Raw genomic sequence first — 25,673 nt, forward strand, 5'->3', positions numbered from 1 at the left:
ATGTAAGTGAAATGACCTTGTAAACTACTAACTAAAGTTTACATTATACTTAAAGTGTTATACAAACAATAGATATTATTATAATCCTAGTGCAATATAGATTATTGGCAAGTTTTTTTAAAATATATTTTTATTGATTTCAGAGAGGAAGGGAGAGGGAGAGATGGATAGAAACAGCAATGATGAAAGGGAATTATTGATTGGCTGCCTCCTGTATGCCACACACTGGGGATCGAGCCCACAACCCCAGCTTGTGCCCCTGACCTGGAATAGAACCGTGACCTCCTGGTTCATGTGATGATGCTCAACCACTAAGCTATGCCAGCCGGTTGGCAAGTTTTGTTTGATTGCAAAAATACTGCTAAGTTTATGAATTCACTGGGCAATGCATATTTATATTTGTACTAGAGGCCCGGTGCACGAAATTTGTGCATGGGAAGAGGGTCCCCTCAGCTCAGCTTGCACTCTCTCCAATCTGGGACCCCTCAGGACCTCTGGCTCCTAACCGCTCACCTGCCTGCTGGCCTGATCTCAACTGCTCTCCCCTGATGGCCTGATCCCCCTAACTGCTCTCCCCTAACAGCCTGTTCACCCTATCTGCTCTCCCCTGCTGGCCTGATCCCCCTAACTGCTCTCCCTTGCTTGCCTAATCACCTCTAACCTCCTCTGCCTTGGCCCCGCCAACATATCTTTGTCCAAAAGGATGTCCGGAAGGTCGTCCAGAAGATATTCAGTCTAATTAGCATATTATCCTTTTATTAGTATAGATGCCACCTTGTCCTAAAAATGCAGGTTGTTCCCAGGTTTTCCTATTGTGGAAGGGGAGCCTGCAGTAGCATCCTGGGTTCTGACCAGGGCTTATGCGCTTGTGCTTTATCTCAGCAGATGTGATTCCTAGAAGAAGACTCTTGGATGTACCTTGAACATTTCTATTGAATTTGCCAAATCATCCTCCAAAAATGTTGAACCACTTTAAACTCCCACCAGCAACCATGTTGTGCCCTCCATTCCACTTTGATGTCAATATCATTGATTTCTCACTAGAAGCTTCCCTCCCGTCAGCTGGGACTGCTTGGTACTTGAGCCAACCTCATTGTTCAGCTGGGGACTTGATTTCCCGAGATAGAATTATGGAGGAGGAAAAATAGTTTTCCTCTACCTTTCTGAGTTCTTAGTGGAGGCCCTTGTAATGAAAGACCGATCACCAAGAGAAAAACAAAAGTTCATTAACATGTGTATCTCGTGTATATGTGAAAGATCCCAGGGAAAAATGAGTAACTCCCCAAGGTGGCTTAGAATGCAGATTTAAATACTTTCTTCCTAGGGAAAGGAGAAGGGAGATGTAGGCCTCTTAGAGGAGAGTAAATGATTTTTAGGAAAGATGAATGGGAGTGGGAGGAAATAGTTTGTAACAAAGTTTGGGTGTGATGTCAACTTCTACTCTCCTGTCCTGTGACAGGAGTCAGTTTTCTTTGCCTAATGACACTTCTCCCGTCAAGGGGACCTATGACATTTAAGCTCCTTTTCAGGGGTCTGATTTTAGGCAGATTAGGAGACTTCAGTGAAAGCTTCTGCATGCATTTGCTGTTTTTCAAGCATCTGTAGCTCAAGATAATCAATATAACAACACAGCATATGTTGGGGTGGCATGCTGTCTGACCTTCAGAATAAACCCAACAAAAGCTTGTTTCCTCTCTTAGATGATTTGCTACAGTAGCGTTATTCCCTGGAGACGGTATTCTGACCAGACCTTCCTGGGAGTGTCATAACATACCCTGTGCTTATAGAAAGGTGTGGGCCACATCACTACATAAACCAGGGTTAATTTTCTAATCTTGTGTAAAGGGAGATAAAGTTATGATAGTTTATCTCCCTTTCCACAGGTTTCTTGTGGGTTTGTGTCTCTGCTGCCCCTCCCTGCCAGCAGCCCCAGCGCCTCGGCTGTGGGGCTTGGGGCTGCTGGGTGCCAGGACTGTGGGTTTGTGTCTCCATCTGGCCCCCAGCAGCCCCAGCACCATGGTGGCGGGCCTTGGGGCTGCTGAGTGCCCGGCCCCTCTGCAGGTTTGTGTCTCCGATCCCAGCAGCTCCAGCATTGCCTGGCCGCTATGGACGTCGCCATCTTTGTTGGGTTATTTGCATACTCACTCTTGATTGGCTGGTAGTGTAACAGAGTGATGGTCATTTGCATGGTTCTCTTTTATTAGTGTAGATTCCCTGGAGAATGTCAAAAATTATCTTTTCTTCTTGAAGTCCATGCCATTCACAGAATCTTAAAGTAGAAGTGGAACTTCAAGATTACATCATGCAAAAACCTTAATTTTACATACACAGAGAACACAAATTTATTTTAGGTTATTGATATTCTTAGAATTCAAGTTTCCTAATTTTCAATGTAGTGCTAAAATTTACACAGTGAGAAATTAACCAATTGCTTGGGAGGAGAGCCAGCTCTTCAGATCTTCAGAACCTTCTCCTTTTCTAATCAATTGATTAAATTATCTCATCAAGTATTTTCTATGTCTTTGGAGAAAATATATATATATATATATATATATATATATATATATTCCTACAAGCTTTCCCACCCCAAACCTCACCTAAAATCATTTCACAGCACAAAATTGCCAGCAAAGAATGAAAAAATGCAAAGCTTCCAGACTGACAGATTCTCAGCTAAAGGAGGGTGATGTGACTGGGTCAGATGAGTCCATTTCTGGAGAAGCCCACTGTTTGCTGTCACAGGAAGCGGTCAATACTACAGTTTTTTGGACCAGACACTGATGTCAAAGATACCCTGAACATGTGATTGGCTGGAGCTGCTGGTTGGGAGGCAGACCACTTATTCACTCAGTGCATTCTTAATTTTCTTTTTTGTCAGATACTGCCTATGCTCCTCTAGTGCCTGAGATAACTGATGCATGGTGACTTTTAGGCAGAGGTGGTTATCATAAAAGGTGAGGTGCAACCAGCCAGGCTCCTCGCATATGCAAGACTTGTCAGGGGATAATATCAGCTAGTTGTCCAAGAAGGGGTGATAAAGGAGCAGCTCTTTCTCAAATATGGATAGGTTCAGGTACTTTTTCAAGTTGATTCAGACATAGAGGCTTGAGATATGATTGAGAAAAGGGAACTTTAATGCTTTCAATGTGTTATTGATATACCTGTGAGCTGCCTACAGCCCAGGAGTGATTAGTGGGCAGTACATGTTGTCAATTCATTCTGTGTCCTGGAGAAGCCAACACACATTGTGCTTGGTGATGGTAGGAATGCTGTGGAGGAAGTCAAAAGGGCTCATGCCAGAGGCCACATCCTTGTTGTGGGTGTACAGAGTGCTTAATGGATGCCAGAGATCTCCAAACCCTTACTGGTGCCCCAGATCACACAGGTCCTGTTGGGGTCAGGCATATCTTTCCTGCTCAGAACACTGTGGAATGTGATGGACTCATCAAACACAGTTCCCATGTAAATCTCATCTGTAATCACATGTAGGTTGTACCTCTTGGCAAATTCTAGATATTCCTTCAGTGAGTCCCGGGAGTAGATGTCTCCCAGAGGATTATGGTTAGTGAACACAAGGCTTTTGATCTTTCTTCCCTTAAGCCTAACCTCAAGCAGGGCTTTCTCCAACTTGTCCACAGTCAGCTGGAAGGGATCAGTGTTCACCTCAGTGATCTTACTGTCCAGATGGACATGAATCAGCTCAATTTTCACATACAGGCGGGAATAAAGGTGAAACCAGCATAGAACTGGGTGGGGGTCAGAAAGGCCTCACCTGGATCACACAGGACCATGGTCTAGGTGAAGAATACAGAGCAGCAGCCACTTAGAACAACCACATTTTTGAATCAAGCTGGCCAAATGCCTTGCAGTAGTAGGCCAGGAATTTGAGCCACTTCTTCCCACAGGAATGCTCGTCCTCTCCAGTCAGAATTTTGCAGAAGGGCATCATCAATGTTGTTCATTTCACTCTGACTCAACCTTTTTTTAAAAAAATATTTTATTGATTTTTTTTACAGAGAGGAAGGGAGAGAAATAGAGTGTTAGAAACATCAATGAGAGAGAAACATCCATCAGCTGCCTCCTGCATACCCTCTACTGGGGATGTACCCACAACCAAGGTACATGCCCTCAACCGGAATCAAACCTGGGACCCCTCAGTCCATAGGCTGACGCTCTATCCATGGAGCTCAACTTTTTATTATTTTTTAATATATATTTTTATTGACTTCAGAGAGGAAGGGAGAGGGAAGGAGAGAGATAAACATCAATGATGAGAGAGAATCATTGATCGGCTGCCTCCTGCATGCCCCACACTGGGGATTGAGCCCCCAACCCCAGCATGTGCCCTGACTGGGAATCGACCTCCTGGTTCATAGGTGGAGGCTCAACCACTGTGCCATGCTGGTTGGGCAGCCTTTTTGTCATCAAATCAATGCAGAGCTGTGTCCACTGACACTAAGGTCAAGGAAGCCCAAGGTCTTCTTGTCTCCATGGTACTTGTCTCCCTTGGTAGTTCGTGTAGTCTAGCTGGAGTAGTATAAGGCAGAGATGTCAATCCCATGGTTGCACATGTCATGACCAATGAATGCAGCTTCCAAATCACTCAGTTAGTGACTTAGGCTGTCTGGTTGATTGGGCCTGCTGCCCACCTCCAACATCACGCCTAGAGTCCAGAGAAAGGTGGTGGTGGTGGGGAGCAGTTGGAACTCCAGACTATTAGTGGCCCCAGAGTGTAAGAGATTGAACACTGTGGATGAGGATGGTTTCCTGCTCCCTGGTGGCCTGACTGTGCCTCTGCTTCTCCAGCACCAGGTCCTGCTGCAGGTGCCTGGTCTCCAGATGCATGATGTAGTCCTCTGGGGTCTGCTGCAAGTGCCAGATCAGCTCCATCAAATGGGTGTGGGGGCTCAGGTTTCTAAGGCCCTGGCCCCTCATCTGGCCCCAGGGCTTGTGGAGGGTGACTCATACTCTGGGTCTTTGTTGTGGTCTCAACAGGCTGGCTGGAACCTCATGTTTGTGTAAATTAGTTGCATTGCAGCACAGCTAACACCTATGTGGCACATATATGCCGCCAGGTGTCGGGTTAGGTAAGCAACATATGTGGATGAGGAATGATGCCTTCCCTTAAATAGGTTATTTTCTAGCTGAAGTTTACAGTGGATATGAAATAACCATATGTATACAGCTCACATTTAACTCCTCTATTTATTTGGATGTTTTTTGAATGAGTAAAAACATAAATGAAAAATAATTGTGGAGATTTAATTGTTCGTAGGCTCATCAAGACCTGGCATATCAAGTTCTGCAATGAAATATCTATTGCAATTCCAGACATATCTCCTTGAGATCATCTGTAAAAATGTCTTTATGTCTTTATTGAACTTGGATGTGACCTATAGATAGATGCTTAGAATGCGACAGATATGGTTTTCCTGTTTTCTGAGACCTTAAGTAAAATACTATATTGAGTCCTACATTCTATAGCAATCAATCTATACAGATAAATTTCCTACATCAGAGAGAACCAACACTATATAAAATATAGTTTTATGAAGAAAAGATAATTGTGTATATAAAGTAGATTAGTGGGGTTTGTGATTGTTTTTATGCTGTTTTTGCATGGACTTGTTACAAATTTAATATCTTTTAACTAATTTTTGGAGTTTCATTTAAAACTAGGTTAATTGTAGCTGTTTGTGCAAAATATGGTGGAGAGAATTATTTAGTATTTGGAATAATTACTGAATAGCTAAAAACTGTGCCAAAATGTTACAAAGAGAAGTAACTTCAGTGTAGCTATGGGTCATTAACTGAGGGTAGGCTGATGGAAAAGTACATTTTGCACTAAATTTCAAAAACATTTGGAGAGCATAGAGGACAGCCAGTCCTTATTGTTTTATTTATTTATTTATTTATTTATTTATTTATTTATTTATTTATTTTTACTTAAGCAATGTGTTCCTGAAATAAACTTCAAATATCAAGATAAAATAAGTAAATCATTCTGTCCTTATAAATATTAGGTTAATGTAAATGCATATTATAATTTGCTCCATTTGCATTGATAAATTGTTTATTTCAGCTGATTCCTGCATGATTTCAGCTACTTACAGAGACTTGAGTTCACAAATATTTACTGAGCTTATACTCTACACCTGGAACCCTTTCAGGCACATTCTTCTCAGCATTTTACCCAATGCTGGAAATTTAAAAGCAAGTACTTTACAGTTTATAACTTCAAGGAGCTAAGAGTCCCAGTGTGGCAAGGATTGAGCTATCAGAAGCCAGGAAGTAGTGAAAGTTGAACTGAAAACCCCAGTGGGCAGTGTATAAAGAGCTCTGAATTCGACTCATGAATTTGGGCTGTATTAGTCTCGTTATCAGATTTGTATTTCAGATAGTTAGTATCTATTTTTTAGCCTGTCAAACATTTTTCTTTTTTTGGCATCAGGGCTTCTGTATTCTGATTTTTAAAAAATTAATAGATAACAACACATTCCTCATTATAAGATGGTCATGAGTCTCAGAGATGGCCAATTCAAGCACAACTTCCTCCAGTCTTTCTAAAAAAACATCTAACAAATCAAGTATAGCTAATACTTATTGATTATAATCAAGTGATAGGCTTTTTATATTAACCACAGTACCAAATTGATAGAAATTAGATGAGATTACCACCAAGAGAACAAACAGAAAGACCTTGAGATGTAAGCCAACAAAGGCATAAGCAAAACTGTAGCCCGGAGAGGTACCAACTGATACTGTCAGCTGTATGCTTGATTCTAGCCATGCTTCAGCCTTCTGAATTTTCTGCCATGTGGCCCAATATATTTTGTTTGTCTGTTTAAATCAATTGGAGTTAGATATTTGCTATTTCAACAAAAATTATTGCAACTAATTAAAATAATCCTATGAGGAGAATTACCAGTAAAATGGAATAGTGTAATTAAAAAACAACAACAACAAACAAACACAATATGAGAGGACCTGAACTAGGAGAATAAAGAAAATAAGAGCAGCCCTAGCCAGTTTGGCTTAGTGGTTAGAGCGTTGGCCTGCAGACTAAAGGGTCCCAGGTTCGATTCCTGCCAAGGGCACATGCCCAGGTTGTGGGCTCCATCTCCCCCACTGGGGGATGTGCAGGAGGCAGCCAATCAATAATCCTCTCTCATCATTGATGTTTCTATCTCTCTAGCTCTCTCCATTCCTCTCTGAAATCAATAAAAATATATTTAAAAAAAGAAAATAAGAGCATTTGGATGTAACACTAGAATAATAAAATGACTCATATATATGGAATCTAAAGAACAAAATAAATAAGCAAACATAATTGAAACAGACACACAGACACAGAGAGAAGACTGGTGGTTGCCAGAGGGAAGAGGGTTTGGAGGACTGGGTGAAAGGGGTGAAGGGATTAAGAAGTACAAATTAGTAGTTACAAAAATTATCATGGAGATGTAAAGTACAGATTAGAAAATGTAGTCATTAATATTGCTATAACTATGTATGGTGCCTGATGGGTACTGGAAATATCAGGGGAACCACTTTGCAAAGTATATAATTGTCTGTCCTCTATGCTGTACACCTGATACTAATACAAAATAATATTGAAAGCAAAACTATAAAAGAAATATACCACAAAAATAATACAGATTAAACAAAGTGAGGGTCAGTAAAAAAATTGCTGGATCTTGCATGTAAAACATTATCAACCTATTTTCAAAAATTATAAAATTCTGAGATTGCAATGGATTTTAGAAAGAATAGAGTTTAAGAAAATGAAGCCAGTAAAGACAATCATCTTTGTAAACTAACTTTGGCATGGAAAGGAAAGCAGGGTATATAGGGTGATGCCTAAAGAAAAGAATGTTAGAAAAAGTCATGTTAACATATTTGTAATGGATTTATAGAAGTAGGAGGAGAAGGTAGGAAGGAGAAGAGATAGTAAAAGCTTAAAGACACAGGAGAGGAGTGAACAAAATTTTACATGATTCTGGAGGAGGCAGAAGATTGCAGCCTTGGAACGGATAGGGAGTATTTTCACCTGAGCCTGAAGGAAAGACAAAGTGAAAGTGAAAAGTGAAGACAAAGTGAGAGTGAAAAGTGAGGAAAGAAGAGAGCATGATTGTTTTTACTTTTGTAAAGAAGAAGCTAAGGTGATGAGCTGGAAATAAGGACAATGGGATTGGAGGGTTGATGTTCAAAGCAACAATAGTGGAGAATAGAAAAAGGCCTGAATAAGTTGATCAAATATATATATACTGAGTGGACAGATTATTATGATCTCTGAATGCATAATAATCTGGCCACTCAATATATATATATATATATATATATATTAGAGGCCCAGTGCATGAATTTGTGCATGGGTGGGGTGGCATTTGGCCAGCCTGGCCAGGGGGAGGGGACATGGGTGGTTGTTACAAATTTAACAGTGTTCTGTCCCCTCTGCCTGCTGGCCTACTCCTGGTTGAGGGGACAGTTAGCATATTAGCTATATATATATATATATATATATATATATATATATATATATATTAGAGGCCCGGTGCATGAAATTTGTGCATGGGGGGGTGTGTGTCCCTCAGCTTAGCCTGCACCCTCTCCAACTCTCCAATCTGGGACCCATCAAGGGATGTCCAACTGCCCGTTTAGGCCTGATCCCACCTAAATGGGCAGTTGATCATCCCTCTCACAATCCAGGACTACTGGCTCCCAACTGCTTGCCTGCCTGCCTGATTACCCCTAACCTCTTCTGCCTGCCAGCCTGATTGATGCCTAACTGCTCCCCTACTGGCCCCTTCACCCCTAACTGCCCTTCCCTGCAGTCCTGATCAACCCCAATTGCCCTCCCCTGCTGGCCATCTTGTGTCAGCCATCTTGTGTCCACATGGGGGCAGCCATCTTGTGTCCACATGGGGGCAGCCATCTTTGACCACATGGGGTGGCCATCTTGTGTGTTGGAGTTATGATCAATTTGCATATTACTCTTTTTTTAGATAGGATATATATATATTGTTGTTAATCCTCACCTGAAGACATTTTCCCATTGATTAATTTTAGAGAGAATGAAAAGGAGGGGGAGAGACAGAGAGAAACATCGATGTGAGAGGGACACATTGATTGGTTGCCTTCTGCATGTGCCCCTACCAGGGCTAGGGATCAAACCCCAACCTATATATGTCCTTGACTGGAATCAAACCTGGGACCCTTCAGTCTGCAGGCTGATGCTCTATCTATCCACTGAGCCAAACCAGCTAGGGCTGAAATATATATATATATTTAAAATCCAGAGAAAACTAGAAACCTGTTTTTAATGGAGTCTTTCTGTGAATATTTTCCTTAATGATGCTGAGCTACCTGGAGCTGGACCTGAGAAATGAAATGATTGAGAGTATCCAAGATTTATTTTGAACACATGGTTGTGGTAGGAAGTTAGAATAGCAAATGAATTATAGCTGAATACCTTGTGAAATGGAATTTTAAGGGGGAAATACACTGGGAGAACAGGTTCCTTAAGGACAGGATCAGCTATAAGGATAATGAGAATAATGATCATCTCAAGGAGATTTTCTCCTTTTTCTTTTTCTTTTTTATTGTATCCGTATGATAAGATAGATGTTAGCTGAATTTATTGTAGTAATCATTTCACAGTGTATGTAAATCTAACTATTATGCTGAATGCCTTAAACCAGGCGTCCTCAAACTACGGCCTGCAGGCCACATGCGGGTGTTTTTGCCGTTTTGTTTTTTTACTTCAAAATAAGATATGTGCAGTGTGCATAGGAATTTGTTCATAGTGTTTTGTTTTGTTTTTTTTTATAAACTATAGTCTGGCCCTCCAATGGTCTGAGGGACAGTGAACTGGCCCCCTGTTTAAAAAGTTTGAGGACCTCTGCAACTTACACAGTGTTATATGTTAATTATTTCTCAATAAAACTGAAAAAAAAAATCACAGGGAATTAAAAAGGCTGTAACACAACATCTAGTTTTTAAAAACTATATATCCTAGGTGATGACAAGTTTTCTATACACATTATAGGAAAACTCATGTGGAATAGGGCTGAAATTTACTGTCATGATAGGGGATTTTGTTCTGGAAATTAAGGTATTAAGTGAGTTAAAAATGTGGACATTATGAGGTATTTTGAAAGCTGAAAAATAAAAGTTGAAGAAAATGGTATGATATCAGGGGCCTTTCACAGATAGCATGCATTCATGAGAACATGTATTAAAAAGAACTTTATTATATATTCACAATAATAAATAAAATTACAGACCAGTGATACAGTCTCAAGTTTAAATGAAGAGTGTGTCATGTTTTAATATTGTCTAGGACATAACTTCTATAACTTTCATTCCAATAGATCCTTGTTTCATTGACGAATCTAAGCAGGTTATTTTTACAGCTAAGTTTGTTTTAGTTCAATATTACTCTTTCTCAATCTACCATGCTTAAATATTGTATTTTATATATTGGCAGTAGAGCTTCTGAAAAAGAAGTAATAGTATTTTACCTTTCAAGAAAAGCAGTTGGTTTTATATTGCTTTGTGATATACACTTTCATAAATGACCTCCATGCATAGCATTTGGGAGAGACTGTATGTAGGAAAGGGGGTGGTTTAGAGATTATAAACAAAGCTGCATTAACGCTAGACTGGAGTCACTTAGAGAGAAAAGGAAAGCATTAGATCAAGTTTAAATGGGCAACATTAATGAGAGTTATGGGCACACATCTCAAGACAAATACACCCCAAAGAATTTATAGAACACCTCTCATAATTGGAAAAAGACAGATTTTACAATTATCCTCAGGAAAGGCCACCAACAGAATACAGTACATAGCTTAGTGTCAAGAGAAATGTATGAGACAATAGGGAGACTTCATTGAAATTGGAAGAAAGAAAAGAGAAAAAAAAACATGGACTGTGCAATAGAACAGAACTGCAAATAGGTCCTTTTATAAGATAACACACTGAAAACATGTAGATGCTGGACTGAAATTAAAATGGTGTTTAATTGCTACTGAAAAACCAGTGGTAAGTAGCCGAGTAATATTCTCTTGTATATATATATATATATACCACAGTTCTTTATCCAGTCGCCTATTGATGGGCCTTTAGATTGCATCTTGGCTAGTGTATTGTTTCTCAAATAAAAATCACAATAATTTAAGCATTCTTGCCACGTAAGTCAATCTATTAGAAACGTGGAAGCTATACTATTTTGAATGAATTTTAAAGATTAATCTTTACCTTTCTTTATTTAGAATTTGTTTTAAAAAATCATTAAAGCTTCTATATAATGCAGTGTTTAGCAATTTCAACTGTGTAATCAGTTTTATTTTAAATATCTGCATATTTTGTGGAAGAAAATTATAAATCTCTAAAAGATCTAAAATTTAGATGTCTTGTTAAAATCACAGGTTATGCACCCTTGTATAATTCCTACCTACTTAGACCTATTATATGTATATTTTTTTTAAGGACATAAGAGTTACAAGCTAAGGATGTACCTCAAAAAATTAAGAACAGAGTTACCATATGACCCAGCAATCCCTCTTCTGGGTATCTACCTTAAAATTTTGAAAACATTTATTCACAAAGATATACTCACCCCTATGTTCATTAAAGCATTGTTCATGATAGCCAAGACATGGACAGCTGAACTGTCCTTCCAGAGATGAGATAAAGAACATGTACTTCTGTTCAATGGAATACTATTCTGCCATAAGAAAAAATGAAATAGTGCCATTTGTGACAACATGGATGGACCTTGAGAATATCATGCTAAGTGAAATAAGTCAGGAAACATTAAGAACCATATGATTTCACTCATATGTGAGATATAAAACCGGAAGTAACAAAAACAAACAAGGAAAACAAACAAAACCTCACAGACACAGACAACAGTATGGTGGTTACCAGAGGGAAGGGGGTGTGGTGACAGTAAAGGGTAAGGGGGCTCAATTATATGGTGGCAAGAGATTATTTGCCTGGGTGGTGAGCACACAATGCAATATACGGATCATGTATCATAGAAATCTATACTTAAAACCTATATATTTTATTAAATGATATCACTCCCATATATTTAATTTAAAAATTAAATAGTAGTTGAACTTCCCTCTGGAGAATTGTATATACAAGCAATCTTTATAGCCAAAAAAAAAGGGGGGGGAAGGGGAGGAGGATAGGAAGGAAAACTGGAAAGAGCTAATATGTTTTTCTTTGCTTCTGAACACACAAGAATCCAGAGACATTAGAAAGTCTGAAAAAGCAGAGAAAACGGGTTTATTTATAGTCAGAAGCCCTTTGCTGAGCCTTTGGGCATATTTATAATCTGAAGCCATCTATATTTACAAAAGGCTAATATGCAAAGTGTCCACTCGGGAGTTTGATGGGAGACTGGGAGTTCGATCGCTTACTATGACATGCCCTGACCACTAGGGGGTGGCGTGGAGTGAAGGAAGGCCTCGGCCATCAGCTGGAAGGCCCTGATGGGCCCTGATCGCTGGCCAGGCCTAGGGACCCTACCCATGCACAAATTTTGTGCACCGGCCCTCTAGTATACTATAAAAGATGGAGACTTGTTTTATGAGTGCTTACACACAATCTAAATTGTACAACATAAAGCATAATACTGGCTCAGTTACTAACGTGGACTAATGTCCTGAGAACCAGACACCACCACCCCCAGTTTTATTAAAGAAAAAGATTAGTAGTTTATACTAGGATTTTAGAAAAAGTGACACACTTAAAAAGTGCAATTTTGATATCCCTTCTGCCACATGAGTGTTTTTAAGTTACCCATGTATGAAAAACAACCTTAAGGGGAAGCATTGATACTTATGCTGTGGCTATTGAAATTTTTCCTTTTAATGTTGCAGAATTTTTTGCATAATTGGCCTAAATTAGATGTAGATAAAAAGAAATGGATAGAAAAAAATCTCCATTTAAAGAGAAATAAGTGAAGATGATGAAAAGTAAATGTAATGAGAAAATTTCAGAGACGTTTTGTTTTCCTAATACCAGGCCAAACAATACATGCTTCCATTTGCGTGTTGGGTTCTTATAAGTGCTAATGCATTTAAATGAGCTTGGAGTTGTGTCCCTTGTGATACTGCGCATAATAAAGTGTTTATAGAGGTGAATTTGGGACTTCATAGTGAAGCTGTAATTTAGGTTAGTTGTTCTTTTCAGGTATGAGGCAATCAGGTTTTCTCTACAGTAAAAGAAATTTTAGATCTTGTCACTAATTATTATAAATATAGCTACATTCTTTCATAAGCATTGTAAAGATGGTTCTGGAAGAGAAAAAAAAAAACACACACACACAAAAACTTGAAATAATACCAGTAATTCAATATGCTTTCTATTAGCTAGATATAGTTTTAACTATCTAATTTGCCTAAATTATGTCTTGGTGTCCTTTTACATTGAAGATATAATCTTATCCTCGCCATTCCATTAACTGCCTATAATCTTTGGAATTGTTTACACTTTATCTAGTTTCCTTCTGGGCTGCCTCACCAGCCCAGCCTACACATTCGGGACTGCTTCAGGCTTATTACTATGATGTAGGAAGTTATTAAAATATGTTAATTTACTTGACTGAGATAACTGTAAATTAAGCCCTTATAACTTTCTGCCTTCCAGGCTGTACACACTATATAATACCTGAAACAGGATATTATTCTACAATCAAATAGTTTTTCAGGAAAAAAAAAAATACGGCTTTCTCTGTGACCATTTCCTTGCTGTCAGTGTTATAATTTAAGGAAAATCAATGGTCGTTGACGTGTAGTGAATGCTTGTTCTAGGTCAGGCAGTCTCCTACACACTTTGCATGTTCTATGATTATCTGTGTCTTACAGATAAGGGCTGAGTGGGTGAATAACTTTTACATCATAGAATTAATCAGAGGTACAACCTCAAGTCCTCCCCAGATTTCCTGGCTCCATGGTCAATGATCTTAGCTCCCATAACATATGGCCATTTAAATGTTATGATAGGAAGAAAGAAGAGCAATCCTTCCACAATTAAAAAATTCAGTACCATTTTGTAAATATGATTTACAGATAGAAGCTTTGATTTACTCCTTTGGGAGATGAGGAGTGAATGGAGCAATTTTTCAGAATTTAGGGAACTTGATTAGTTTTTAGTTTCAGAGAGCAAACTCTGCTGGGCTGAAGAGAAAAAGGTGGGAAACTATCTTTATCTTGGCACACGTGATCCTATATTTCTATTCCCCCAATTCCCACTTCACCCCCTCCTCTCTCAGTCTCAGTACTCCTGTCATTGAAATATTTACGTTCCCCAAGACATCAGGATCCTACTCAACCTTGGAGCCTCTCCATGGGATGTTCCCCCTGCTCTCTCTGTAGCTCACCCCAATTTTCTTGGCTGTATGTCTTAAAAGGAATTTCCTCTGATGTTGCTTTAACTGCCAAGGTTAGGTTAGGGATCCCACTTAATGCACAAAGTTCTATTGAACAGAACAGTGCAGCCAGCCATTGAATTTTAACTTGCTTATTTCTCTGCTCCTGGAAGGGCACTAGGTATCTTTTATTTATCCAACTCCAGCATGAAGGCTGCCTTCTCTTCCTCCTACTCTTCCAGGGTCTTAGCCTCCCTGAACAGGATGAGGTTTGGTGAGTGTACTGCTTGTCCCTCTGAGCTCCGGGGAAGGAGCCAGTGCTGAAGCCCAGAGCCAGCTGGTGGGAATTTTAATGGGTGGCTGGACATGGCTGTCTCACAACCAGAAATTCCCCTGCTCCAGCACTGAAGCAGGGCCCATGACACCCCTCTGTGGCAGGCATTGCAATTGGAGTTTAAGTTTCTAAATCATGGAGAAGGGAGTGGTCCCCAGAACAGTAAGTGGAATGGGGGCTTTGGAGGATGCTGAGAAGTGATTGCCAAAACGTGAAGAAGACATTTGCAAAGCCACACAGATGCACACTAGCTGAACATCAGTTCTGCTTATATCCCCAATTCAGAGTGCACAAGAGGCAATCCGCTCACATTTATGGAAGAATGGGAAAGAAGAGAAGGAGGGAGGGAGACAGGGATGGATGGTAGGAAATATTTTACCAAATTTCAGGAAATAAAGCAATAAAAACTGCCTGTGTCACATGCTGAAGCACAAGGGCCATACCACAAACAGGGCCAGGGCTCTCAGATTCTGCATCTGATTTCCTTTTAACTCTTGGCCCCTGGTAGAGCTGGCCAGTAATTGAATATTTATTCATATATAGCTATGTGTGTGTGTGTTTTCAGAATTTCATAACAGGAACCAATCTTTTTAATATTTTAATTTTTATTGATTTCAGAGATGGAGAGAGAGAGAGAAACATCAATGATGATAAAGAATCATTGACCAGCTGCCTCCTGCATACCCTAGACTGGGGATTGAGCCCCAAATAGGAATTAAAATGTAACCTCCTGGTTCATAGGTCAAAGCTCAACCTCTGAGCCACACCAGCTAGGCAGAAAACAACCATTTGGTGTAATTTTTCATAGAACAAAACTTAAAATGAAATCTGCATTCAGTTCTTATCTCTGTAGTTGCAAACATGCTCTTTACATATTAGGGCTAGGAGGAATCCTTGGGTGTTGGAACATTACTATTAGGTAAATGTACACTGACTCTAAGAATTATTTTCCTGAGCAGAGGCTGGGAAACTCACCATCTGGAACCCTGACTGTATCTAATGGCATGTGTGCAAGTTGAAGGGCATGGGTAGGTCCAGAGAGTCTTATGAAGGCAAAATTAGGAAGTTAAAAGATAGGTTCTTTCAATGCAAAATGAAAGATTGGAAACACACAGAATAGAAGAAACTGATGACATGGAATTTGAGATAAACAGAATATAAATACCAATTCATTAGTTTATGAAATAATAAAAGGAACCTACTGTGTGTTGAAGGCAATCCTATATAATAAAAGGCTAATATGCAAATCGACCAAATGGCAGAACAACCAGTCGCTATGATGCGCACTGACCACAGGGGGTAGACTCTCAATGCAGGAGCTGCCCCTTGTTGGTCAGTGCGCTCCCACAGGGGGAGTGCTGCTCAGCCAGAAGCCCTGAACTGGGCTCACAGCTGGTGGGCACAGCAGCGGTGGCAGGAGCCTCTCCCGCCTCTGTGGCAGTGCTAAGGATGTCCGACCGCTGGCTTAGGCCTGCTCCCTGCAGTTTTCAATATTGCCTAAATTCCAATATAGTATGTTACAAATTAAACACATAGCAAATATCATCAAAATATTTTTAAAATAAAATGAAATCCTTCAATTAACTTAACCCACAATATTTGTTCTAATTATAATAGCCCATACAGAAAGAGACAACCATCATGATCATCATAATAATTTAAGGAAATTTGTTATTAAACAAAACAAAACAAGAAAGTAGAAGAGAGCTCTCTGGTTGAACCAGAACCAGTGTGAAGGCAAGTTTAGGATACTGTCTATTACCTAAGGTTAGAATAGGAATCAATATTACAAAAATGGACTTTAGGGAAAAAATGAGAAGGCTTTACAATGTAGTTGGTCTTTTTAACATTTATGTTTTATTGATATAATTTTCTCTTCCAGGAAACTTAATTCCTACCTACACAGTTTTCTATGAGATTAAGTAGAAAGGATGAATTAAGACACTTTACTTTGTGACCTTTGTCCTTGACTTTGCCTTCCCTCTGTGAAGGATATATGGGGATGGGGGAGGGATAGTCAGTCTCCAAGCTTCTTTGTGCTTCTAAGAAGGTAACCAGACGGAAGAGGTAAGGTAGAGCTTATCAGGCTTTATCAAATTTCATTCCACAAGAAGACCCCAGTAAAAATGCCCTCTGCACTTCACGGAGAGCCAGCGCTGCTCAGGACCATTCCCTGTGACAGACACTTGGCTGGGGAGCTAGTGTCTTCTTAAGGGCAACTCTATTTCAGGGGCTTAGGGGGCCAGTAGTGTGCCTCAAAGCATGTATTGATCCTCCACAGCCCAGCACAGCAAGTTCATGCTGTGGATTTCTGGGAGATGGGACCTAATCCCAGGTTTAAGGAGCTTATCTAACACTTTGTTCATCAAAGAGCTTAGGGAATAAACATGAACATTTGAAGAAAAAATAAATAGCAAGATATATCGCATACAGAGCGCAAGATACTTAGTCCAGTCAGATAAAATCAGAGCCTTTTGCCACTAAAATGGCCCTGAATGATTGACAGTGAAATTTTAAGTTTTAGAAAGTCCATTTGAGTTAATACACACTAGTCAAAAATGATTCTGGTTGTTACTTCATGACTGTTTTCTTTCTCCTTTACACACTTATTATGCCTTTGTAGATCTCAGCAGTTCTATTCTAAATGCTCCACAACTTTATTGCAATTAATTTATTTAACTGGGGGGAAATCTCCTTGGAAAATGAATTTACAACATTCACATTTTACCTTGAAAGACCCAGGACTCCTGACCCAGGAGGTCTTTTAGACCTGGAAACTAGATTTAAAAACAACAACAACAACAACAACAACAACAACAACAACAAAAACCACCTAGAAATAAAAAGCCACACCCACATGTCTTTAGGTGTATAAATGCACTGACTAATAAGAGGAGGATGCTGCAAAATTTATTTAAATAAATTTCTGAAGATAACGCTATGTTTTGTGTTAGAAGACTAATAAAAGAGCTTTCTGTGGCTCCTGTAGGAATATCTCGCTCTAATTTTCACCAGTACTGCAAATTTAAAGAACCTCTTACATCAGCACAGTAAGGCATTTCATGAATCTTGGAGAGGGACATTTTGCATTGATTGACACAAAATGAACATTACAATTTTATGTTCTCTGTTTTATTACTCTTTTTTTTTTAAATACAAAGCATTTCAGTTTTCAAAACTGTGTGGAATCACTCGAGGGTGATGTAATATAGAGTGATGCCTGCTCACACTCCTGGGATGTAAAACAGGTGCCTCACCTGCTGTGTCTCTGAGAGATGAATGAGGAGGACATGTAGGTCAGTTTCTGGATTTGTCTAACAGTCGAATCAGAGCAGCCAATAAAATGTAGGACTCTTCCTTAATCTAGCTTTATTCTTCAGAATTTATTTAGAATCAGAAATCGAGAAAGGAAATTCTGAGTTTTAGCCCTCACACATCAATTGATTTAAAAAAAATGTATGTCTTTTTCTACATATCAATATTTAAAAGGAATTGATGTTAACTTGAGACTTCTACAAATCCAATGTAATAAGCCTTGCTTTTGACACCATTTTAAAATGAGTTGAGAGAGGATTTGAAAACCTTGTTACCCCATAAAAAATAATTTAATCCTCAGGGAAAGGAATTAGAGGAAAAAGGATCCCTGCATGCAAAATTACATCCCACCAAATTCTTTTGTGAAAGAAATAAAATGTGTGAGGTTTTCTCGTTGTATTTAAGTAATGAGGAGAGACAGTACCTTTCATTTAATGGCTTAATAGTGGTAGATTTCTGACAAATAAATTTTCAAGGAATAAAAACATTGTTCCACTAGGTTTTTTAGTATTATATGTTAAAGAAAAAAGGCCCTTTATCTCAGCATATATACCAGCACCTATCACCAATTTGATTTTGTTCTGTAAGTTAGAATTGAAGGGCTTGCTTGATAGGATAATATGTGACATTTCCTTGCAATAGTGCCTCTGAGAGATGTCATATTTAAGTTATTAGAGCCTCGGGTGTTTATTATTATTTACTCTATGTTACTAGGACCCAGTGTGCTCTTAACATTGAATCTTCCCCTTTAATTTATTTAAAAGATATTTCTCTTAAGAGCTTTTATATAACTTTCTGTTGCCTACCTCACCTAGGAATTATTGAATTTGAGTGCAGATGTATTTACTGTTTCACACATAAAATAAAATGTCATATTAGAGTGGAGGGGGCTTGGCTTCATTTCTTAAAGGTATTTGAAGCAATCTAGCTGAAGTCTAAGGATGAGGACGTTTCAAGTGGGGACAGAGTTAGTTAGTATCTGCTTCAATCTTCATGTTTACTCTACATACTTACTATCCCCAAATGCTCACATCTGGATTTTAAAGAATCATATAACACTTTCATGCAACTGGACATGCAATTGACATCTTGGGTCTCAAATAAATTCAGTAAGTTCTTAAAGAAATGCATAAAGGAAGATTAAAGTGAAAAGCATTTTTATTGTATGCCTTTAATCTTATGCTGACTCTGACAATAAAATCTCATTATTATAGGTTTTTAGCTTTTTGAAGTTCTAAAAGGATTTAAAAATTATCAAATTTATTAGGGTGGCATTGTTCAACATTATATAGGTTTTAAGTGTATAATTCTATGATACATCATCTGTATATTGAGTCATGTGATCACCACGCACTTCAAGTCTCCTTCCATCACCATTGATCTCTTCTTTACCCTCTTCTACCTCCCCCACTTCCACTTTACATATAAAAGGATATATATCGGGTTCAAAGAGCCATTAGAATCTAAATTACAATTCATTTTTCCAATGCCTTAGTAATAAGTTAAGCCTTCTACATTATACTTCCACATTTACAAATGATATTATATAGAAATAAAGTGTGTTGAAAAATGGTGTATGTTGCAAACACTGACAAAGGTAAGCAGTGATAGTTTACCTGGGTTTAGGAATGAGGAATTATTGTTCATGTAAGTTTAACACAGATACACAGTGGGATTAATGAAGGCAAGAATAAATTCAAATATGACATAGGACATGAGTGTCAAGAAATGTGCTTAACAACATGTAACGTTAGCATTAAAATCTTTATTTTTCATTATTACAGCATGTTATTATAAATACCAGACATTGCATTTTAAAAATACACTTAGGTTATAGGGGCCATGGAGGATGTGACAAAAATAGGATTACAGTTGTTCATATGAAATTTAATGCAATAGTTAACACATAAACAATAATACAATAATAAATTCTGCTTCAAGACTGTTGAGGGATTGAGCTCAAAACCTGGGCATGTGCCCTGACTGGCCATTGAACTGTGACCTCCTGGTTCATAGGTCGATGCTCAACCACTGAGCCAAGCTGGCTGGGCATTTCTGTGTTTTTTGTACTCACAACTGTAAACCTACTTTTGTCCTACCCTGTATTCTGGAAACTTCCGTATATGTAAAATCCCCACCAGGCTAAAATGTAGGATAAAAATTTTATTCAAAATCCCCAAGGTTAAAAAAAAGAAAAAAAAAGATTATGGATTGATTATCTTTTTAGAACAGGAGTTCTGACTTTAATCAGAATTAGTTTGCTTAAGTTATATAATTATAATTATCTTAAATTATAATAAATTACAATTATATATTAGATTAAAATATTCACCATTGAGCTAATGGAGGGGAAATTGGATATTTGAGTAATAAGGATTGTGCCTATGTGTAAGTAAAAACAAGTTTCCCTGGCTGAGTAGTATTTGTCTAAGGTACCAATAACTTTTATGCAACTTAGCTGATTGTAACACATTCTATTTGAATGTTTGACTGTATGCAAATATGGCAGCTTTTACTAAAGTTACTTTGAAGCTAAAAAAAGTTATAAAAAATATTGACAAATTCCATTGTTCAAATTCTTTTTCACCCAAAACTGCCTAGGAATTGTGTCTGAGTAGAGTATATGGGGCGTTATCCAAGGTGCCCCTTGAGATAAACTTAACCGTGCAGATGTTTGGACATTAAGTAGTTGATAGTGAAGAGACTACTCTAAGCAAGCAGGACCGAGGGTAGGCATTATCATCTGACCTTATATTAATACTAGTAGTCCTGCACATGAATCCATGCACCTGTAGCTTGGCAGTAGCTTGCTGCTACTCTCCAATAGCTCTCCACCCACTGCTCTGCCCTCCTGTAGCTCCCCTAACCCCCCTCCCTCCACTCCCCCTCATAGCCTGCTGCCCTGCCCCCTCCTGTAGCTCTCCGCTGCCCACTTGTAGCTCAATGCCCCACCCTCCTGCTGATCCCTGATCTGGTCTTTACATAGTTGGTCGTTATGCCTCAAGGTGTAATGGATAATTAGCATATTCCTCTCTTATTATATAGGATAGTTAAGACTGCCAGAGGAATTACGCCACACAAAACTATGCAGTTGTAAATCACACAGCACACTTTATTACTCACAAGGTTCCTGGTGCTGTGGGCTCAGGCTTAACGGGGTCCTTGGGGAATAGTGGCATCCTCTGTGGGAAGCGGTGGATCCATCTTTGGGTGGTTGGCTGTCTGATTGGGTCGACTCAGCGGGAGGAGGGCCACTGAAGTCTCTTGATCAGAGGTTCGGCCATTCGGCCAGCATGGAGCAAGGCAGTGTGGAGAGTGTATCAAGAGGATGATCGATGTCTGAAGTTGGGGACCCATTTTTAAGCCTGTTCTGGCCCCTGGCAATCCAGGAGGCTATCAGTAGCATATGTCATCACACAAGTGTTAATCAGAGTACAAGCTGGTTATCAATCACAGCGCGACAATCAGAAGGTGTCTATCAGGTTTACATACGTCATTCCTAGGGTAACATTCAGCTATGGTCTTATCTATATGGTGCAGCTAGGGCTTGCCCTGAGTGGTCATTCCCTGTGCTCTTTAATATTACTCTTTAATATTTCACACAAGTATTTCACAAAAAATAATTTTTCTATAAATTAGTTACTAAGACAAATTGAATATAAGTTCTTGTCAATTTGTGGTTTTGTTTATTTTTAAATGCAAAATAAATGATTTGATATTTGACAAATAGCGGAAAGATAGTGCTATCAATTTTAGTATCACTTGACCCAGCAGAATATCAAGTAGCCTTCCCTTCTGTGTACCTGGTAGAAGATGATCAGTTATGCACAAACAGCATTCTGATCTAGGAAGCATGCAATTCACTTTGCTGTTCAAGAGCAAAGAAAGCAATTGTCTGACTCTTAAAATCCACAATGTTATATGAGGTGTAGAACTCAACAGTTTATTAAACACTGTACTATAAAATAAGCACCTTTGGAAGAAAGGTAAACCAAAATTTAATTTTTTGTTGTTGTTTTTTGTTAACTCTCTCAAGGATATTTTTCCATTGATATTTAGGGAAAGTGGAAGAGAGAGGGAAAGACTGAGAGAAATATCAATGTAAGAAAAACACATCGATTTGTTGCCTCCTGCACACCTGGGCCTGGGAGGAGCTCTTGACTGGAATCAAACATGGGACCCTTTGGGCCACAGGCTGACGCTCTATCCACTGAGCCAAAAAACTTGATTTTGCAATGTATCACATTCTTTTCTATTTCATTAAGAATGATTTTTGGAGGAATTGATTTTTATATTTTATGTGCCTCTAAGATAATTTTACATTTGGAATATTATTTTTACTGTTCTGTGTTTTGTTTGTTTGTTTGTTTGTTTGTTTGTTTTCAACAGTTTTAATCATATGGTGAGAGGGGAGATGAGAGGGAAGAAAAATATTCCAATTATGTGTACATGAATAATGAAAACTGAGGTAATTTTAAAGACAACTTCATCAGTTTAAAGACACTTTCATCCATAAAAGAAGTACAGCTTTTCATTGGGGGTTAGCTGGAGAATAACTAGTAACTGTGAGTCCTAGATAACACTTCTAAGGCCAGCTTTCTGAGTTAAATCTCAAAGGATCTACATATTTATTGCAAGATAAAGGACTTAAAGGTTTGGGAAACAAACATATTATTTGGGGCTTCAGCGAAATTTTTGGATTCCGTCATATACGGTACAATGTACTAGTATCTATATAATAAAAGCCTAAGCTACCTTTAAGGTGGAATGATCAGAACGACCGTTTGCTATGATGCACACTGACCACCAGGGGGCAAATGCTCAATGCAGCAGCTGCCCCCTGGTGATCAGTGCACTCCCACAGGAGGAGTACTGCTCAGCCAGAAAGAAGCCTGGCTCATGGCTGGCAAGTGCGGTGGTGGTGGCGGCGGGAGCCACTCCCACCTCCGCAGCAGTGCTAAGGAGCAGCTAACTGAACAGTAAGGAGCAGCGAGCAGGAGGGCGGTAAGGAGTGAGGGATCCTGAACTGTGAGAGGGTGCAGGTTGGGCTGAGGGACCCCCCCCCTCTAGTGCACGAAATCCATGCACTGGGCCTCTAGTAAAAATATAAAAGCTCCTTTGATTCATAGCCTAGAGATGCTACAAAAATTCAGGTCAATAATTCTTGACTGGAAACACCATTGCCAAAAGTTATAATGAGATGCCAGGAGCAAAAGCTAGCCCGCCTTGTCTTCAAATGTTTCCTTTGTGATTACACCCACAGCTGTCTTAACCTTCACACTGTTACAATTTGCAGACTTACTGGGAGGAAAGCATGGAAAATTATCCATGTTGAATATTACAAACAATTAAAAACAGATAACAATGCCAAATGCCTCTCCTTTATGAGTGTTTGGTTGGCTCTTATTTTATTTTTTTTGGAATAAAAATAAAAGGATTCATAGCACTATTCCAAAACGGTTTACATAATTTTGAATTAAAATGCACATAAGTTTGCGTTTTTATGATATATGTTCACGAACTAAAATACAACAAAATGAAGAATTCTTATTCCACTGTTGTTTTGTCTTTTGCTGTTTGATTTCCATTCTATTGGGAGTTATATACCTAGCCCATCGTTCCTATGACCTTTAAGTTGTTTTATGGGATAAAGTTACTTATCTGTCAGTGTCACTACCAGGACAAGAAGAGTAACCTGTTTATTTTTATTTGAACAACAAATCTATAGCTAGTTTCCCAGTGCTCAGGACTTTAGGAGTTTAGAGGGTGTAAAGGGAGGTGGTGAGGAGCCTAGGAAATGGCAGCCACTGGAGCATCATTGTTCTACTCGGGTGCTGGAACAGTGACATTTTTGTTATTTCACGTACAAGCGAGACCATATAGTACAGGATTTGTCTTCCTGTGTCTATGAGACTGCAGAAGGCTTTCTGCTTTGCAGAAACTTCCTCTACTTTAACCCTTTGCATTTCCTGGCCGCTGCTCATCATGCCACCTTCTCTATGAGCTTTTTGAAATCTCTGCCTCTAATGGCTCTTAGTTATTCTCCACACAATTATGGGTTTTTATCAGTGTTTTCCCTTTATTGTAATTGTAGTAAGCCTTAGGCATGAAGGGAAGCAGTTCAGTCTAGCATTGTAAACTTGAAGCATCATTGTCTTTTTTAAGACATAAATAACTTACTCAAAAATGTTGACTTTCTGAACTGAATAATAAAAAGTTACACAGTTAAAAGTTGCTATTAATTCTATCTTTCCAACGAAAAGATTGAGAACAATTACTTAATTCAAGCCATTCAACTAATCTTTATAATATGAGCTTCTAATTTGATATTTTATTGACTTGGGATAATTTTTGAAAAACGATTAAGATTTCTCCTCATTGATTGTGCACTTAACTCTGGGTGTTATAATTAGGCCCAAAGCAAATAACAGATATAGAAATCTTGACTTGAGCTTTCTAAGTTTAAGAAAACATTCATTGCCCCACTGAAATTGATTTTTATATATTATATTCATGTTCCTGTTTCTTTTCCCTTTTTCATTGTAACACACTCTCTTTCGGTTAGTTTATATGATTATTTTGAATGCTTATTTTATTTGACAGAAAAGCTGAAAATGCCTTTTTTAGGTTTGGCCATCTGTAAAAGTTACAGTCATTGTTCAATTTTCCATTCAGGCAAACCTCCTAGGTAATCCCATCATGGACTATAAGAGCAGAGTAGGAAGTACTCTGTCCACTATTCTGACCTATTTTTAAAATGAAAATGTTAGATTTTTATATATCTCTCTCTATAAAAAAAATTGTAGAAAGAAAAATGTCCTTTTAAATCTGATCTCTTTTTTTTTTTTAAACTCAGTCCTTTTCTCTTAGGCTATTTGAAAATATGTGTGTTTTAAATGTTCCTCATGTGCATACGTGTTACATGTACAGTATATTGTCAAAGAAAAATGCACTAGGTAAGTTAAGTAGGGAAGAAGACTTTATTCAAGATTTTTATAATAGGTTAGAGAGATTAAGCTCAACTCCCCTGTAACAAAAGGTGAGAGAATTTTAATCACTAGGGTGAGTGATTGGAGGAGTCCTAGAGATGTTGGGGGAGGTTGGTCAATGTGATTGGGCCATGGCTGTGTTGCCTAGTTGACCCTTATTAAAGTTAGGCTCATGTCCACCCACAGAGACTGGGGGATAGGGGCTCTGTTTTTTTATTGTCCCTTTAAAGAGGATGATTCCTGGGTCTTTGGGAAAGGCATTCTTAGTTTATAACACTGGCAAGAGGCTGGGAGAAGACGCACATCTCAAAGAAGAATTTACAATTGCAAATTTTCCAAAAGGGAAGTCAAGGGCCAGTGGTCAGAAAGGAACTGTCTAAAATTTAGGCAAGCTGTGGGAAATGTTAAGGCTGTATGTCAATATCCTCTAATAAAAACTTTGATCTGAAAACAACTACCTTATATACAATAAATAAGTATTTATGCAACCAAAAGTGATATAAAAACCATCATATATGAATTTGTTCATCACTTAAAATTTAAAAACAACCAGGGGCTGGATAACATCATACTGGATCTCTCCATACCTGTATTCTCAACAATAAATAGGCTGGACTGAAGGATTTCTAGATATATACACTGGATATTGAGG

General features: G+C 38.6%; 1 pseudogene; it reads right to left on the reverse strand.

The window, feature by feature from the left end:
* Nucleotides 1-2,839: 2,839 nt before the first annotated feature.
* Nucleotides 2,840-24,016, reverse strand: LOC103305292 (probable inactive 1-aminocyclopropane-1-carboxylate synthase-like protein 2; annotated as a pseudogene).
* Between the last annotated feature and the right edge of the window lie 1,657 nt (nucleotides 24,017-25,673).

The sequence above is a fragment of the Eptesicus fuscus genome, chromosome 4 (assembly GCF_027574615.1).
Source record: "Eptesicus fuscus isolate TK198812 chromosome 4, DD_ASM_mEF_20220401, whole genome shotgun sequence".
Lineage (NCBI taxonomy): Eukaryota > Metazoa > Chordata > Mammalia > Chiroptera > Vespertilionidae > Eptesicus > Eptesicus fuscus.